Genomic DNA, 17845 nt, shown 5'->3' on the forward strand with positions numbered 1-17845 from the left:
GAGTGGTTTAGCGAGTCGTGGCCCGTTGAACTGGAGTTTCTGGTGCGCAATTGCAACTCCATAGCATTGTACGAACTGTATCCTATCGTTGTAGCGTGTCTTTTGTGGGGTAAACACTGGTGTAGGAAGAGGATTGTGGTGTTCTGTGATAACGAGGGCACGGTGAACATTATCAACAAAGGTAGATCTTCCGTGGCATTGATCAATAAATTAGTGAGGCGTCTGACCTGGACATGCATCACAGGCAACTTCGTGTTGCGGGCCGCATACATACCTGGGTTACTCAACAATGTGGCTGATGCTCTGTCACGTTTTCAATTTCAGGAGTTCCGGGCATTATGTCCGGAGGCGGAGCCGGGCGGCCTGGTGTGCCCAGCGTTTCAGGAGACACTGTTAGATTAGCCAAGACGCTAGAAGGCTACATGACGGTCGCCGCCCGATACATGCGAGCAGGCTTAGGCAAGGGCAAATTAAAATCTTATGTTTGTGCTTAGTTGTATTACTGTTCTTTCTGCCGCGCACTCAGTACACCCCATCACCCGGTGAGCCTGCTTGTCGTATGTGCCTATATCGTTCACTGCTTCACCTCCCGGAAGCTCCAGCCGTCGACGATCAAGGCAGCGGTGGCCGGCATTCAGTTCCATCTCAGATGTCTGGACCCGTCTGTGCAGAGCCTGTTGGGGAACCCGTCGGTTCGGCTGCTATTCAACGGGCTGCGGAAAGACCGACCGCAAGGCAATGACAGGCGACTTCCCATAACCTTTCCTGTACTTCATCACTTGGTGTCGGCTTTGCGGGCGGGTTGTTTTAACGCTCCCATTGATGTCATGTTAGAAGCTGTGTGTCTCATGGCTTTTTATGGGTTCATGCGGTGCGACAAATTCACTTGTCGGTCAAGCATTTTTCAAATTATGCACAATCTCACCCTCGGCGATTTAACCATGGATACATGTATGTACACGGTGGTGTTAAAACATAGCAAGGGTGTGAAAGCCGGTGTGGGTACTCCTGTCGTCATGTCGCGGAATAACTCAGCTTTTTGTCCCCTCTCCTCCATGGCGAAATATCTCGGCTGGCGTTCATCCACGACTACGAGCGAGCCCCTGTTCGTCACCGATGCTGGGAAAGCCATGACCCGTTACTGGTTCACTGGGCTTGGAATCCTGTGCCGGCGCTGTGGTCTGGACCCAAAGCTGTACACGGCGCACTCGTTCCGAATCGGTGCGGCTACGTCTTAAGTGGTCTCATTCTCGACGCTGAAAGTGATGGGTCGTTGGTCATCTGCGAATGTTCAACGTTACATCAGACTGAATGCCACTGATGTTCTGGAAGGCCAGAGGAGAATGGCTTCCACTCTCCCTACCTCTCAATAACTTGCTTCACGTGTATATTCATTTCCTTTCACTAATACCATGTATATGTGCATTCTAATTACAATAAATGTCGCAGGTGGCTGGCCCGGCGCGGGTATCAGCAGCACGTAACAAGGTGACACGTCACCATCAACGTTGGTAAGTCGAGGCGTGCCTCAGTTGGTAAGTCGAGGCCGTGCCTCAGTTGGTATGTCGAGGCCGTGCCTCAGTTGGTATTTTGAGGCCGTGCCTCAGTTGGTATGTCGAGGCCGTGCCTCAGTTGGTATTTCGAGGCCGTGCTCAGTTGGTAAGTAGAGGCCGTGCCTCAGTTGGTATGTCGAGGCCGTGCCTCAGTTGGTAAGTAGAGGCCGTGCCTCAGTTGGTATGTCGAGGCCGTGCCTCAGTTGGTATGTCGAGGCCGTGCCTCAGTTGGTAAGCAGAGGCCGTGCCTCAGTTGGTATGTCGAGGCGTGCCTCAGTTGGGATGTCGAGGCCGTGCCTCAGTTGGTATGTAGAGGCAGTGCCTCAGTCGGTATGTAGAGGCAGTGCCTCAGTTGTTATGTAGAGGCGTGCCTCAGTTGGGATGTCGAGGCCGTGCCTCAGTTGGTATGTAGAGGCAGTGCCTCAGTTGGTATGTAGAGGTGTGCCTCAGCGGTACCCCTTCAACCAATTCAATTCAGTCACTAGATGCATCAGGGGCACCAGTGCGCTGAGATACAATGCTGAAGGTATGTATGGGTAGCAAAACGCTCATCTCTGTCATATCTACAGGGGCACCACCTATACACAGTAGCCTCTTCACGGTCTCGCCTGGCATGTGGTTTGTGTTGGGGAATGCGTCGCTGCTCTCTGCTCGGAGGTCCAGACGGTGTGTCGTTGGATGCGGCAGGAAGCCGATGCGAGCTGAACCACAATGCCACATCAAATGTACAAATATGTATTGCGAGTATGCAATAAAGTATAAGTAAAGACATACTGAGTCCTCCTGCCTGAATCAATGGAAGTCAATCAAACATAGGTTGCTAGGCTTGTTAAACTGCTCCGCCCATCGAGTCACGCGCTCAACCTGAAACTTAACAAGCCAACTGTCATTTTCAAGCAGTTGCTACAGTTGACTCGACAGGTAAGTCCAGTTATTTAGCTTGAAAAGGTTGGTAAATATTGATAATAAATAGATATAAAACAATATTATACGAAATTATGGTTACCTTGGGGTAGGCTATTTAAGTATTTACAGGAGTACCCCTAGTACTACCAACTTGCTATCTAGAAAGCGTATGTTTTAACACAGCTAACTAACTGTTATAACCAGACGACAGTAGCTAGCGCTCGCTCGAGCGCGATAGTAATGAGCATTCTTGTTAGCTACGAGGTAGCTATGGTCTGCTGTTCTAGCTGAAATAGTATGACTCGGAGTCAATGGGTGGAAATAATTTCTGAAAACAATCTTCTCTCTTAGTGCTTGTCCAAGTGACTGCTGTACGCCTCACTGACTTGTGGTGAGTTTTCTTATGCTCTGACTTAACGATAAAATAAACCAAATTGGCAGAGTACTGTACAGTATGTCGGGGAGCCCATTACAGGTCGGCTACCTCTCAACACTCAGAATTTTACGAAAATGTAAATGAGGTTAGCCTATTAGTCCAAATATAAAACGTTATGTCACAGCATTGTACTTTAATATGTAAATAGACACCTACAGCATATCTAAACATCCCTGCTTATAAATCCAATCCTAATATGTCGTGAACGTCAGAGTTTGAATAGTCGATAATGGGTCACATCCATACACTTTCACAATAGACAATGACTTTAATATGAATTCCCTTCTTTTAACGGCAGATACTCATCGAGGTGACCGTCCTACATTGACCTGTGGTGAGTTTGCACAGACACACAAATGTTGCCATTACATTTATCTTTCTATGAAGACAACGATGACATTGAAATACATGTCCTTGCCTTAACAGTAAACACTCGCTCTCCAGGTAGATATTTCTTCTCAAGTATTTCTTCTTTTTTAAAGGGATTATTTATTTTTCCATTAACATTTTGTACAATGAGCTATTATGATTAATGTACAAACATTTTGCAGACAGATACAGCTCTGAAATTGTGTTGAAAATGTTGCACACACATTACTCTAAATGGGCGGTAATATTTCATTTGTGTACAGCTTTATGAACTAGATGTTCAACTATTTTTTTTATGGTTCTGTCGACTAAATTACTTCTTTTCTTTGATAGGTCTGTCCTGGGAGAGAGGAGGCTGTGTGCCTTGCCAGAAAAATCCTTTCTTGAAATACGACAATTATGACAACAACTTGAAAGATCTGAATCTCTCTTGGTTTGGGTTTTCTTTAAACCTCACCTTGCCAGAAAAAATATTTTCTTGAAATACCAGAATTATAACAACTTGAAAGATCTGACTTACTACCCAACTTGAAATATCTAAATTACTACCCAACTTGAAGCATCTGAATTATCATTGTTGGTTGAAGAAAAAATTAACTGTGTCCAACTGTAAGGATTTGGATGATATTGTGTTTAACTACACACCCCACACAAGTTTAACAACCATCTTTGAATACTACTGATATATATTTGTATATTGCTGAATTCAAAACAACTTCATATATATATATATATATATATATATATATATATATATATATACACACACACACTTTATTACTGCAGGCTTGTGAAGGATATAAAATCTTTGTGTCTAATCCAATATGTAATGATGGTAATCAATGACACATATATGTGTTCTAGAAAGAGTGGTCTGGAGTCGCAGAGGTCCGATAATATCAGCTTTAATGCAGCAGTTGGAAATCAACAAGTACAGAGCTCTGGGGTTGTCTACGTTTCCCTACCCGCAACAGAGTTTGGGCTGGTTCACGAAGTCCAACTGCATCTGTCCCTGCCCCAGCGTATATTATACAGTGCAATTGAAACAGAAATATCAAACAAGGGTTGAGCTTGTTCTCTCGTGCATCATGGAGTTTGTTCTTCCCCACGCATCCCACTTGCTGGGTGCTGTCTCAGCCCGGTTTCAAGGTTGCTTCTGAAATGGAGAGATAACAATACCAAATACAGCCTGTTTCCCACACCCTGTGTGAGACACAATGTTTAAGCCTGAGCACACTTCTAAGTTCATAAGACATCAATTTAATAAGCACAATACAAAACTTTAATACATGCATCCTTTATAAAGTCGTGCAAGCATTGTTCCCATTGCTATATTCACTAGGGCACAGTGCCCGTGATGCAGCTAATGATAACAGTTCTAGAATTGTATTGTCATGTATTATAAATTCTTTACTTGACAACTGTTTAACTTGTTTCTGTGAAATTCCCTGAAAGCATTTTAGAAATCTCTGACCTTCATCTTTGAGTAAATTATTGTCTTTAGTTCTTTTGTGAATTATAGAATATTGGTTCTTTACTGCATTGCCGTAGTTGTACTAATACATCTGATTGTAACTAAGTGTTTTGTTTTTGTATTCACTTATCAAAATATTTCACTGTCATTAAAAAGAGAACTTCTGTTTACCATTTGTAATTAATCTCCTCCACAAAAATGCCGAAGAAAGGAAAAAGATCTGCAGATCTGCAGCCGCAAAGCAGCGCTGGTCGAAGTTGGATCTCACAACTGTAAGCATGCCAGATTTACCGAATCAGATGCAAGGTCCTTGGAACAGACAACAGGTGGTACAGCACACTCACATTGAAAATGCAGAGAACACCCACAGACAGGATGTTGTAAGTGTTCAAGCTTCCCACAGTCAGAGTGATAATAAATACGGTTCTTTCTCCAATAATCGACAGTGCACCTGTAATGCGCAACATTTCTTGTCCATCACTTTGAGAATGAGCATCTGCAAGGACCGGACCTTGATAATATATTAAAGAAAGGTGACGCATTGTACAGAGAGGTCAAGACAAAGCTGATTAAAGAGGGAAAACTTGTATCTAATTATTTGGCATTTGATGAACTTCCATGCCAAGTAACGACTGATGGACATCAGTACATTGTATTAAAATCACCTGTTATGAATGGTTACATGAGAGCTTCTGCCCCGAGTAAAGAGATGGAGGAGTGGTACCTTAATCTTTCAACAAGACTTGAGTCTTTGGCACCAGGTGCTAACTATTCATTGCTCACACTGGCTTCAAACACCATTGCTCTGTTCAGAGACAGCTCTGGAAGGTATGGAATCTTTGATCCTCACTCAAGAACGCCTGAGGGGTTTGCATGTCTGAATGGTACGGCCATAATGCTCACTTTCAAACATTTAGGTGAAATGATCGATAGGATCCACACAATGTTTTCAGATGTGTCTGATGTCAGCAGCTATGATTTCATGCCACTTTCCTTCCAGAGCGTAATAAGCTCCGCAAATGACAACCAAGACATACACGTATCCAATTCTCAGAGTCCTGCGATTGTACAAGATACATCTAATCCTCAGATGCTGTTCATCAACTGTGAAGAACCTTCAACATTTAACCCCCTCAAGAAATTGAGCAAAGAGAAGAGAATTAAGACAATGAGAAAACAAAGAGAACAACAAAGAAATGAGTCAAGGAGGCAGAAATGTAGACAAAAATATGCAGATTACACATTCAAACAGCAGGAAAAAAAATTAGGGTCGGCTAAATATAAATGTAGAAAAGAAAACAAACTGCTGCATGATAGGAACAAATATGCAAGTTGTCTTCTGTACAGAATTAAAAAACAACAGTCAGTACTTCATAGATTTTCACATGACATACAATACCGTTCAAAACAGAAATCTCGTGCCACAGACTGCTATAGTCAAGATGAGGCATTCAGAAGGAAACTGAAATCTCGTGTCACAGACCGCTATAGTCAAGATGAGGCATTTAGAAGGAAACTGAAATCTCGTGTCACAGACCGCTATAGTCAAGATGAGGCATTCAGAAGGAAACTGAAATCTTGTGTCACAGACCGCTATAGTCAATATGAGGCATTTAGAAGGAAACTGAAATCTCGTGTCACAGACCGCTATAGTCAGGATGAGGCATTCAGAAAGAAACTGAAATCTCGTGTCACAGACAGCTATAGTCAAGATGAGGCATTCAGAAGGAAACTGAAATCCTATATCACATCTCGATATGCAAATGAATGCAATACAGAGAAAAACCCAAACTGTACATTCTTAGCCGGTACAGAAGAGACACACATTTCAAACACAATCACGTTAAACGCTGCACACTCCGTTACAGATATGTCCAAATTACAGATATGTTAATGAACCATTTTATAGAATGTTACACAAAATGAGGTGTGCGTTACACATACGAAGAAAATACCAAAAGCACGTACACATCAACCCACAACAGAAAAATGAAAATCAAACCCCAGTGGTTCAAGTGAAAGGTTAATGCAACAAGCTATATCCTCCTTCAAGTTAAAGACACAAAATGGGCCCACTTATGTTTGCACAGTTTGTCACAGAGTCTTGTTTCCAGATCAAGTAAGGGTATGCAAATGTGAAAGCTACCAAAAGAATCCAGACATCGTATCAGTTTGCTTGACTGGTAAATATGTTCATGTTTGCACTGAAACATGCGCTGATCTTGAGCAATGTACTGTTCCTGAGAGGAGAGAAGAATGGGTCTGTCATAGCTGTCATGAAAATCTTAAGGTGGGAAACATGCCGGTCATAGCTGTGATGAACAAGTTAGAGCTGTCACCTATTCCCTCTGAACTCTGTGATCTGAACATACTCGAGAGACACATTATAGCCAAGCACATCCCATTTGCTAAAATCATCACCTTTCCCAAAGGACAACAGAGAGCAATTCATGGTGCTGTGGTATGTGTACCTTCAGAGGTAGAAACGACTGTAAACAGTTTACCGAGACCAAATAGCCAAAGTCAGCTGATGAAAGTAAAGTTAAAAAGATGCCTGAGCTATAAAGGTCATTATCAGTTTCAGACACTGAACATGAAGAAAGTTTTGACAGCCATTTTGAAGCTTAAAGACATTCATTCCGAGTACGAGGACATATCTGTTAGTGATGATGCCGCCACTTGTGATCCAACCATTGACAGCATGGCACAAGAACATTTTGTCAATGACACAAGCGATCTGATGGACACTGACAGCAGGGATGAAACAAGTAACACAGAAGAACATGGACGAAATGATCTGGAATTTAACTCAGAAAAAGAAGGGAATAACCAGACAACTGGTGTTGTATTAGACACATGTTTGCAACCAGCTGACATTGGACAAGAGATATTAAGTTACGGTGACGGTGTATTTTGTGTTGCCCCTGCCGAAGGAAATAGCCCTGTAAGCTTTTTCAGAGTTCCAAAATTGGAGGCTATGGCTTTCCCAGTTCAGTTCCCTACTGGAGAGAACACATTAGATGAGCTCAACCGAATAAAAAAAATATCACGAGCAGATATTTCAACTCTAGGCTCTTCTGTGTTGACAATCGTTTTGCCAGGGACACAAATTACATTTTCTTTGCACAGTTTGTGACAGAGATTCACATGGCTTCTTCCAGTATGAGCATACAGCTCCGCAAAGGCAAAGTAAGAACCAGAGATGGACGCAGAATATGCAACAGATTGCTGCAAGACAAACGCGAGGTTCAGAGATTGGTGCAAAACAAAGATGCAACCAGATTCATGATGCCACTAAGAGGGACTCCAGCCTATAAAACCCTGAAAGATCTTTTTGCTATGCTCAGGCAACTGGGAACTCCGACCTTTTTCTGTACGTTTAGTGCAGCAGAAATGAGATGGCCAGAAGTGATAACAGCAATAAAGGCACAGCAAGGTGAACAAGTTAACTTTTCAGAACTAGACTGGGCCACAAAATGCGACATACTGAGAAGCAACCCAGTGACAACCATGCGCATTTTTGAAAAACATGTTGAGGCTTTAATGAGAGACCTGCTTATGTCAACTGCACAGCCCCTGGGACACTTGGTTGACTACTTTTACCGTGTTGAGTACCAAGCAAGAGGGAGCCCTCATATTCATATGTTGGTATGGATTCAAAATGCACCGGTATTCGAGGAGAACTCTGATCAGGAGGTGTGTGAATTTGTCGATAGGCACATAACATGTCAGCTGCCGAACCCCAACACTGTTCCAGAACTTTACAAAATTGTTACGGAAGTACAGACTCACAGCAAAAATCACTCAAAGTCTTGTAAAAAAGGTAATAAACACTGTAGGTTCGGATTTCCCAAACCTCCTGTGAAGAAAACCATGATCACCCGACCGTTGTCAGCGGATGTCAGAGAAGCAAGTGGCGAGGCTGAATCGAGTGCTGAATCGGTCATGACCCCAGACAATGGCAAAATAAAGTTAAAACCAGTGTGGGATTTGCTGACAGACCTTAGCCAATCCTTTGAAAACACTACACAGCTGCTCGCACAGTGCAACTTGAGATATGACGAATACAAACAATGTGTAGTCTCTGACCAACTCCAGCATGGTTGTCATGAAGCGTGATCCAAAGGACTGTTGGGTGAATGGATATAATCCACACTTGTTAAGAGCATGGAATGCCAACATGGACATCCAATACAATCGCTCTGGATTAGAGCGTCTGCTAAATGACTAAATGCAATACATCAAATCAAATCAAATTTATTTGTATAGCCCTTTTTACACGCAAGCATGTCACAGAGGGCTTCACATACGCCCATAGAACTGCCCCTCAACCAACCTAAACCCTCAAGGAAGACAAGGTTGGTAGGAGAGAGGAGCAGAACACAAGCTAAACATAGTCATACAGTGTCAATGGGTTTTGAAACACCAAAACCCATTGTTCGCCTTTATAGACGTTGGATGGGACCGGGAAACTCGCTGTTGGCCGTCATGGAGACTGGATTCCGGGTGACGACCTGGTCCCACATTGGCAGACCGACGACCAAGCAGGTTCTGACAGCTCCAACCCCCCACACCACAGGGAATGTGTGGGGGGACGACAGAGAGAGGAGAGCAGGGATTAGAGAATGCCAGGAGCAGCTAACAGTTACAGTCATGATAGAATGAGATCCCCACCGGTCAAGTGTGGACTAGTGCAGCAATTTAACAGAGCTAAAAAGGGTATTTGATGCAGCCCCACACACCAAAACAGCAATATCCCCCCCGGTTGGAACATGAAATCTGTTCCAGGGGAAAGAACTCTAAAATAGGTTATACTTATACGAATAAGGATGAAAACAAACAGTCCCCCGTTGTCTCCAACTAGTAATAAAAACTATAATAGTAACAAGATACAGTAACCGGTTTACTTTATTTGTAACATCTAGATGGGCAATGTGAACATAAGCTATAATTACAATTTAAAAGTGACATGCGATACACACATAGGCAAGCACACACCCCAGGTTTACATAGAAAGTACACACATACTTCCTTTTAACAGTCATAGAATTGACTAAACAAGAACGTTTTTAATCTAGTTTTAAATGTCGAAACAGTATCAGCCTCCTTAATTGAGATGGGTAATTTGTTCCAGAGAAGAGGTGCTCTACATGAGAACGCCCTACCTCCAGCAGTTTTTTTTCTTAACTTTGGGTATTACCAGATAGCCGGCATCTTGAGATCTTAGAGTCCTAGCGGGGCAATAGGGTGCAAGGAGACCGGAGAGGTACAGTGGTGCCAATCCATGCAGAGATTTGTAAGTTAGTAGTAAAACTTTGAAATCAGCTCTGGCTTGGATAGGGAGCCAGTGTAAAGAGATAAGAGTAGATGTTATATGATCAAACTTTCTTGTTTTAGTCAATAGCCTAGCAGCAGCATTTTGCACCCGCTGTAAATTTTTTAGGTAGGTAATTGGGAGGCCAGAGAACAACACATTGCAGTGGTCCAATTGGGATGTAACAAAAGCATGTATTAGTTTTTCAGCATCATCCTTCGAGAGGAATTTTTGTATTTTGGCAATATTACGTCGATGGAAAAATGCGGTTCTGGTGATTTGCTTAATATGGTACTCAAACGAAAGGTCTGGGTCCAATGTGACTCCTAGATTTTTTACCAGCTGGCTTTGAGATACATTGACGTTGTCTAAGTCTAATGTCAGATTGGATAAATTATTTCTGTGCTTTTTTGGGCCGAAAATTTGAACCTCGGTTTTATCCGAATTAAGAAGAAGGAAATTTGCTGTCATCCAAGTTTTCAACCCGGAAACACATTTTTCCATAGCATGTGGAAATTCTCCAGGCTTTATAGACATGTATAGCTGAGTATCATCTGCATAACAGTAAAAATTTACCCCAAAACTTCTAATTATGTTTCCTAAAGGCAACATATAAAGTGAAAATAACAGAGGGCCTAGAACTGAACCCTGTGGTACTCCGTATTTTACAGTGGAGCTCCTGGATGAGCAACCATCCTAGTGGACATATTGTGATCTATCAGATAGATACGATCTAAACCACTGAAGTGAAGTACCAGAAATCCCAACATAGTTCTCCATACGTTCCAGGAGAATCTCATGATCCACAGGGTCAAAAGCTGCCTTAGGTCTAGAAGAACCAGGACAAAGTTGAAGCCCGCGTCAGAGGCTAATAATAGATCATTGACTACCTTGGCTAATACAGTTTCAGTGCTGTGGTGAAGACGAAATCCAGACTGGAGAGGTTCATAGATCTGATTTGAGGAAAGGTGCTCAGTAAGCTGTTTTGCCACAGCTTTTTCTAAGAAAAACCCTTACATATTGAATCCTTACTTGACAGCTCATTTTTCTCGATGGTGTGGAGCTTCGGGGGTGGATACCTTTGAGGGACTTAGTAATTTACTTGTGCTGGAGCAATTTCGGGACTCTGTTCTGGCCCGGATAGGGACTTACGTCAGTGAGCACAAAGTGAGAACGGCTGCTGAGGCCGCGGTGCTGGCTGATGATTACGTTTTGATCCATCTTCGGAATTTTTCGGCGCCCCGTGTACGGGGTGATGTGGGTCGTGGGGGGGGGGTTTCGATTCAGCTCCGGGCGGTGGCAACATTCCTACTGACCGTGGGTTTTGGCCGGTTGGGGGTGGCTCGGGGGACTGCCGTTATTGTCAGGGATTGGGGCATTGGAAGAACGAGTGCCCGGTTCTGATGTCTAGGGGTAAAGGATCCGCTAGCTTTAGACCTACGGCATTGGCTGCACCAGCACCTGGCTATTCTAGGGGTGGCAATGACCCTGGTGGTTGGGGTGGTACCTGCCCCTCGGTTGGGGGGGGATTGTTTGCCGTTTATCACGGATGGGTTTGTCTCCCTGGTGGGTGGAAAGGTGCAGGTTCCGGTCAGGGTATTGAGGGACACAGGTGCGTCTGAGACATTCGTGTTGCAGTCTGTGTTACCTTTTTCCGCTGGGTCGGATACCGGGACGTGTATGCTGGTTCGGGGATTGAACTGAGCACCTTTGAGGTTCCCTTACATAGGTTGATTCTCCAGTCGGACTTGGTGCGAGGTGAGGTGGTGGTTGGGGATTCGGCCTTCCTTGCCCGTGGAGGGAGTGATATTGGTATTGAGGTGGTTGCTTCTAGCTCGGCTTCGGTTCCACTGTTGGTGAGCGTACCCCGTGCAGAGTTGCTCGACGAGCAGGGGGTAGATCCGGCGCTTACGGGGTTGTTTGGTCTGGTTGTTCCTTTTGACAAACTGGGGAGCGTTAGGCAGGTTTATTTTCTGCGTGACAGGTTGCTGATGCGTAAATGGGTGCCGTCTGGCGACTGTTTTGTGGGTGAGGCTATCTATCAGACTGTAGTGCCCGGAAAGTTTAGGGAGTTGGTCTTGGGGGTTTCTCATGGGGACGTGGCAGGTCATTTGGGGGTGAGGAAGACCTATGAGCGTATCCTTAGACATTTTCTTTGGCCTCGGTTAAGGGGAGATGTGTCTGCTTTCATTAAGACCTGCGATACATGTCAGAGGGTGGGGAAGCCAAATCAATCAATCAAGCCTGTTCCATTGTTTCCTGTACCTGCAGTGTCTCTGCCGTTTGAGTATTTAATCATTGATTGTGTTGGGCCTTTACCTCGTTCGAAGTCGGGGTTTAACTATTTGTTTACGGTGATGTGTCAGACCACGCGTTACCCGGCGGCTTATCCCCTTCGTACCATCACCACGAAGTCTGTGCTGAGGGCGTTGACCCAGTTTATGTCGGTGTTCGGGATACCTAAGGTTATCCAGAGCGATCAGGGCCCTAACTTTACCTCTGGCCTTTTTTCTCAGCTTTTGCAGCAGCTCCGTATTAAGCACCATCTAGCCAGCGCGTATCACCCTCAGAGCCAGGGTGCGTTGGAGAGGTTTCATCAAACGGTTAAATCTTTGCTGAGGGCTTACTGCACTGAGCTGGGCAGAGACTGGGGGGAGGGGTTGCCCTGGTTGATGTTGGCTGCTCGTGAAGTTTCACAAGAAAGCACTGGGTTCAGCCCCAACGACCTGGTGCTTGGACATGCCGTTCGCGGGCCCTTGGCCGTGTTGCAGAACGACTGGACGGCTTTAGAGCCGCCACGCAGCATGTTGGCTTATATGCGTGGTTTTCGGCCTGCGGCTGTGTGTTGCCAGTGTGATGGCTAGGAAGAATCTGGTCGCCTCTCAGGTAAAGATGAAGCGGCTGTTTGATCAGAAAGCGGAGCCCCGTCAGTTTATGTCAGGTGACCAGGTCCTAGCGTTGCTTCCCATCGCAGGTTCGCCGTTTCAGGCGAAGCATAGTGGTCCTTATACAGTGGTGCGGCAGTGCTCGGACGAGAACTACGAGCTTGCTACTCCTGACCGGCGGAAGAAACATCAGCTGTGTCATATTAACCTGTTGAAGGCCTACTATACGCGTCAGCTGGGTTATTCCCCAGGTGCGGATGTGGGGGAGGTTCGGCCGATTCTTCTGGTGGGGTCTGGGCCAGGGTTCTCCGGTTTTCCGGCGGTGGCTGGGGGTGATGAGGAAGGGGTTCCTCGCGTGGACGATGCTGTGCTTCGGGGTCGGTTGAGGAATTCTAAGTTTTTGGCCTCTTTGCCCGGCGTGTTGCATCATCTGTCCCCTGACCGTTGTGCCGCGTCGGCGGTGTTGGTTCGGGCCTATCCGTCCTTGTTTGCGGATACCCCTTCCCGTACTCACTGGGCCGTGCATGATATTGAGGTTGGTGATGCAGAGCCGATTCGGCAGCGGTTTTATCGGGTTTCGGTTGAGAAGTGGGCCCATATGGATTTGGAGATAGCATATATGTTAGAGAATGGCATAGCTAGGCATTCGTCATCTAGTTGGGCGTCGCCCTGCCTGTTGGTGAACAAGCCTGACGGGGCGTTTCGGTTTTGTACTGACTATCGTAGGGTTAACCGTGTGACTCGGCCAGATTCATTCCCGCTTCCGCGGATGGATGACTGTATTGACAGCGTTGGCCCGGCTAAATTTGTGAGTAAGTTTGACCTACTGAAGGGTTATTGGCAGGTGCGGTTGACCCCGAGGGCCAGTGACATCTCCGCATTTGTGACTCCGTCCGGCCTCTATTCTTACTCGGTGATGAGTTTTGGGTTACGGAACGCGCCGGCCACTTTTCAGCGATTAATGAACAGGGTTGTCTCGGGTCTGGAGGGGTGTGCGGTTTATTTGGACGATGTGGTGGTATTTAGTGACACTTGGGAAGGACATCTGTCCCGTAATCACGCTTTGTTTGACCGGCTGGCTGACGCTCAGTTGACCGTCAACCTGGCGAAGTGTGAGTTTGCCAAGGCGACGGTTACATACCTGGGTAAGGTTGTCGGTCAGGGCCACGTTCGTACCTGTGCGGGCCAAGGTTTTGGCTATCGACGAGTTTCCGGCCCCGGCCACCAAGAAGGGGCTTAGGCGCTTTTTGGGAATGGTCGGTTATTATCGGGGGTTTTGTAAGAACTGTTCTACCATGGTTGCGCCGTTGACTGGCCTGTTGAAGGCGAGGGCACCATTCGTTTGGTCTCCTGACTGTCAGAGGGCCTTTGACGATGTCAAGATGCTGTTGACCTCGTCTCCAGTTCTTGCTGCCCCTCGGGTTGGTCTGCCCTTTTTGTTGCAGGTTGATGCCAGCCAGGTTGGAATCGGGGCGGTTCTCATCCAGGCTGTTGGTGGTGTGGAGAGGCCTGTCAGTTTCTTCTCGAGGAAGCTGAATAGCCACCAGCTGAACTACTCGGTTATCGAGAAGGAGGCTCTTGCACTGGTTTGGGCCCTTCGGAATTTTGAGGTCTATGTGGGTTCTGGGGTGTCTCAACTTACTGCCAACTTACTGTGGTTACTGTCAACACGGATCATAACCCTTTGACCTTTATGCACTCTATGCTTTGTCCTAATCAACGGATTATGAGGTTGTGCATGTTTTTGCAGGGGTTTAATTTGGACGTGCGCCACATCAAGGGGAGGGACAATGCGGTGGCTGATGCCCTGTCGCGGGCCCATGTCCCTTAGACGGGTTTGAGTGTGGGCGCTGCCTCCTTTTGCTGCTCCGGCCTGTTCCCCCCCTCTCTTCTTTCTGTTTTCTGTTCCAGGTTTTGTGGGCTCGGATGGGACCCGGGTTGTGTTGCGGTGACACCCTGTGTCCCCGTCTTGTGGGGGGGGCGTGTGACGGCCTCCTGGCCGTTAAGTGGCTACACCTGGACCCGACGGGCTCTTCTCCTTTAAGAGGACTTCAGGAGAAGGAGGAAGGGGCCGTTCTGTCCGCAGCGCATTTTTGTTTTAGTTGTGGCACCCGTTTGATCTTTTGTTACATTGTTATTCTTTCATAAATACATCCAGTTGTAGTTCTCGCGCATGTGTTCCCTCTGGTCTGTCTCAACCCCCGAGCCGGGTTCGTGACAACACGGGAAACCCGCAATCATCAGATATGCTCGTTTTTCACAGCAAAAGCACCCAGAGAAGTTAAAACTATACCTTCCTTATCGCTCCGACTTGCAGCTGAAAACAGAACATTTCCCAACGTATGAATCATTTTTAACTGGCGCCTCTGTGCAGCTTCCAGGAACAGAATACCTACAGTCTGTGTTTGATATAGTCAACATGAACAGGGCCGAGTACGAAAAGCACAACACGGCAATAGAGAAGGCCATGGAGGAGTTTGAACAAAATGGACCCATTGAGGATGCGTGGACAACACTGGCTCCAGCAACAGAGTTGATTCGGTTAGAAAGCATTGCAGAACGGGAGGAAGTACACCCTGATGAACATAATGAACAAGATGATGTTCCTGAATATAGCGCATAGATAGAGGAAGTAGTACTGCAGCAATGGAAGTTCCTCAAATAAACCCAGCAGTAATGCGAAAGATGTACCAAAGCCTGAACCAGACACAAGCCAGTGTATTCTACACAGTCCGAGACTGGTACACAAAACGCGTTTGTGGTCAAAATCCTGATCAGTTTTTCTACTTTGTGACGGGTGGCGCTGGCACTGGCAAATCACACCTTATCAAGTGCATCCACACAGAGGCATCAAAGATATTCTGCAAACTCCCCCGAGTCCATGAGGAAAGTTACATGTCTATGCCCACCGTTCTGTTGACTGCTTTTACTGGCACCGCAGCCTTCAACATTTCAGGCAAAACTCTGCATTCCATCCTTAAACTACCTTGATCTTTTAAGCCTCCATACCAAGGACTTGGAAATTGCTTAGATAAAGTGAGGGCAACACTATCAAATGCAGAGATAATCATCATTGATGAGGTGTCAATGGTTTCAAAACCTCTTTTTGCATATGTGAATTGGAGGCTACAGCAAATCAAAGGGAGCAAGAAACCTTTTGGAGGTATTTCTGTACTAGCAGTGGGAGACTACTATCAGCTGCCACCTTTTGGAAAGGCTAAACCTTTGTGTGTATTTGAGTAGCACATCCTTGACTTCTGGCAAGACCACTTTCAGATGATCACTCTTACAGAAATTATGCGACAGAGAGAGGATGTTGCTTTTGCAGAACTGTTGAACAGAATCCGTACTAAACAAAAGAAGGAGGCTTTATCAGTGGCAGACAAGAACTAATTTGCCAGGCTGTGATTGACTCAACAGATTTCTCAAAGGATGTACTGCATATTTTTCCTACCAACAAGGAGGTGGACCAACACAATTCAGCCATCCTTTCTGCTCTATATACTGAAATTGTAAACATTGACGCAGAGGATTACAAAAAGGATACACAAACAGGCCAGATGCAGAGACAAGCTTCACCATTTAAAGGTCACAAAGGAGATCTCCCTGACACACTACAAACTGCAATTGGTGTTTGTGTAATGCTCACCAGAAACATAGATGTGGAGGATGGATTGATGAACGGCAAGATATGTAGAATAGTTACCCGTGTCCAAGATGGCAAGACTGTTGTACAAATGATTGGTTTAGAACTTGACCATTCGGCCGCTGGGCAGACACCGCAATAAAATACCTGGGGAACCTGAGAGCTTGGTGTACATTGAAAGAACAGAGGAAAGATTGAGAAGAAATGGTGTGGTTCATCGTCAGTTCTCCATGAAACTAGCATTTGCATGCACTATACACAAAGTTCAAGGGATGACAACCACGTCTGCAGTTGTGTCATGTAAGCGTATTTTTGAACCTGGTATGGCATATGTAGCACTCAGCCGAACAACCTCACTTGGTGGATTGCGCATCACTGATTTTGATGAAAATAAAATATATGCCGATCCTGACATCTCAACCACTTTGGAGAGCATGAGAAGAGCCACGATGGACAACGTAATGCCACTTTTAAAGGATGCAAAAACAACCAGCCAGACCCCAAAACTAACCGTCGTTCACCACAATACCGAGGGACTCTAATCTCATATCAATGATGTTAAGAGTCATCATGAACTGCTCCTTGCCGACGTTTTGTGTTTCACAGAAACTCACTTGTCAGGATCTGTTGTTGCTGAGAATCTCCAACTAGATGGCTATATGATGTTTAAGCGCAACAGGCATTTGTCTTACACAAACTATCAGCATTTTTCCAACAGAAATGGTGGCGGAGTAGCTATGTATGTTAAAAACCACCTCAAAGCACATGTCATGCAATACATGCAGAGTGTAACCGACCTAGAGTTTCTTGTCCTTAAAGTGGAATCCCCTGTAAGGGCATTAATTGCAACCGTTTACAGACCCCAAGATTACAGCCTGACTCAATTCTTGCCAAACCTGCGTAACCTCTTGGACTCTATAGAGATTTTGGATCACCACCCAGTCATTGTCTGTGGAGACTTCAACGAGGACCTGTTGGCCAACACAAGCAAGCCCATCTCAGACTTGTTACATAGTAGAGGGTTCACACAGCATTTTTTTTTCCAGACCACAGCATTTGGTCTATTCAGGTGTTATGCAGACCTACTACAGTTTTCACAACCCTGTCTACTGTGTCATGTCCTCTAACAGTTCATAAAGGTATCAGCTGAGTTTATAGAAAAATTACAAGTACACTCTTGCACTTTTGAGGTTCATGTTTAATTGTAATTTGTTTAACTACATACTCTTATGTTTCTTCCTATTGGCACTTATTAGCTTTTC

The 17845-nt window shown here is 45.4% G+C and overlaps 1 long non-coding RNA gene across 1 annotated transcript; it reads left to right on the forward strand.

The window, feature by feature from the left end:
* The first annotated feature begins 2659 nt into the window (after positions 1-2659).
* LOC124466111 lies at positions 2660-3681 on the forward strand. Its single transcript, XR_006955887.1, has 3 exons — positions 2660-2850; positions 3194-3229; positions 3598-3681. It is a non-coding gene; the product is annotated as an uncharacterized LOC124466111 (long non-coding RNA).
* Positions 3682-17845: the final 14164 nt, after the last annotated feature.

The sequence above is a fragment of the Hypomesus transpacificus genome, unplaced genomic scaffold (genome assembly GCF_021917145.1).
Source record: "Hypomesus transpacificus isolate Combined female unplaced genomic scaffold, fHypTra1 scaffold_65, whole genome shotgun sequence".
NCBI classification, from domain to species: domain Eukaryota; kingdom Metazoa; phylum Chordata; class Actinopteri; order Osmeriformes; family Osmeridae; genus Hypomesus; species Hypomesus transpacificus.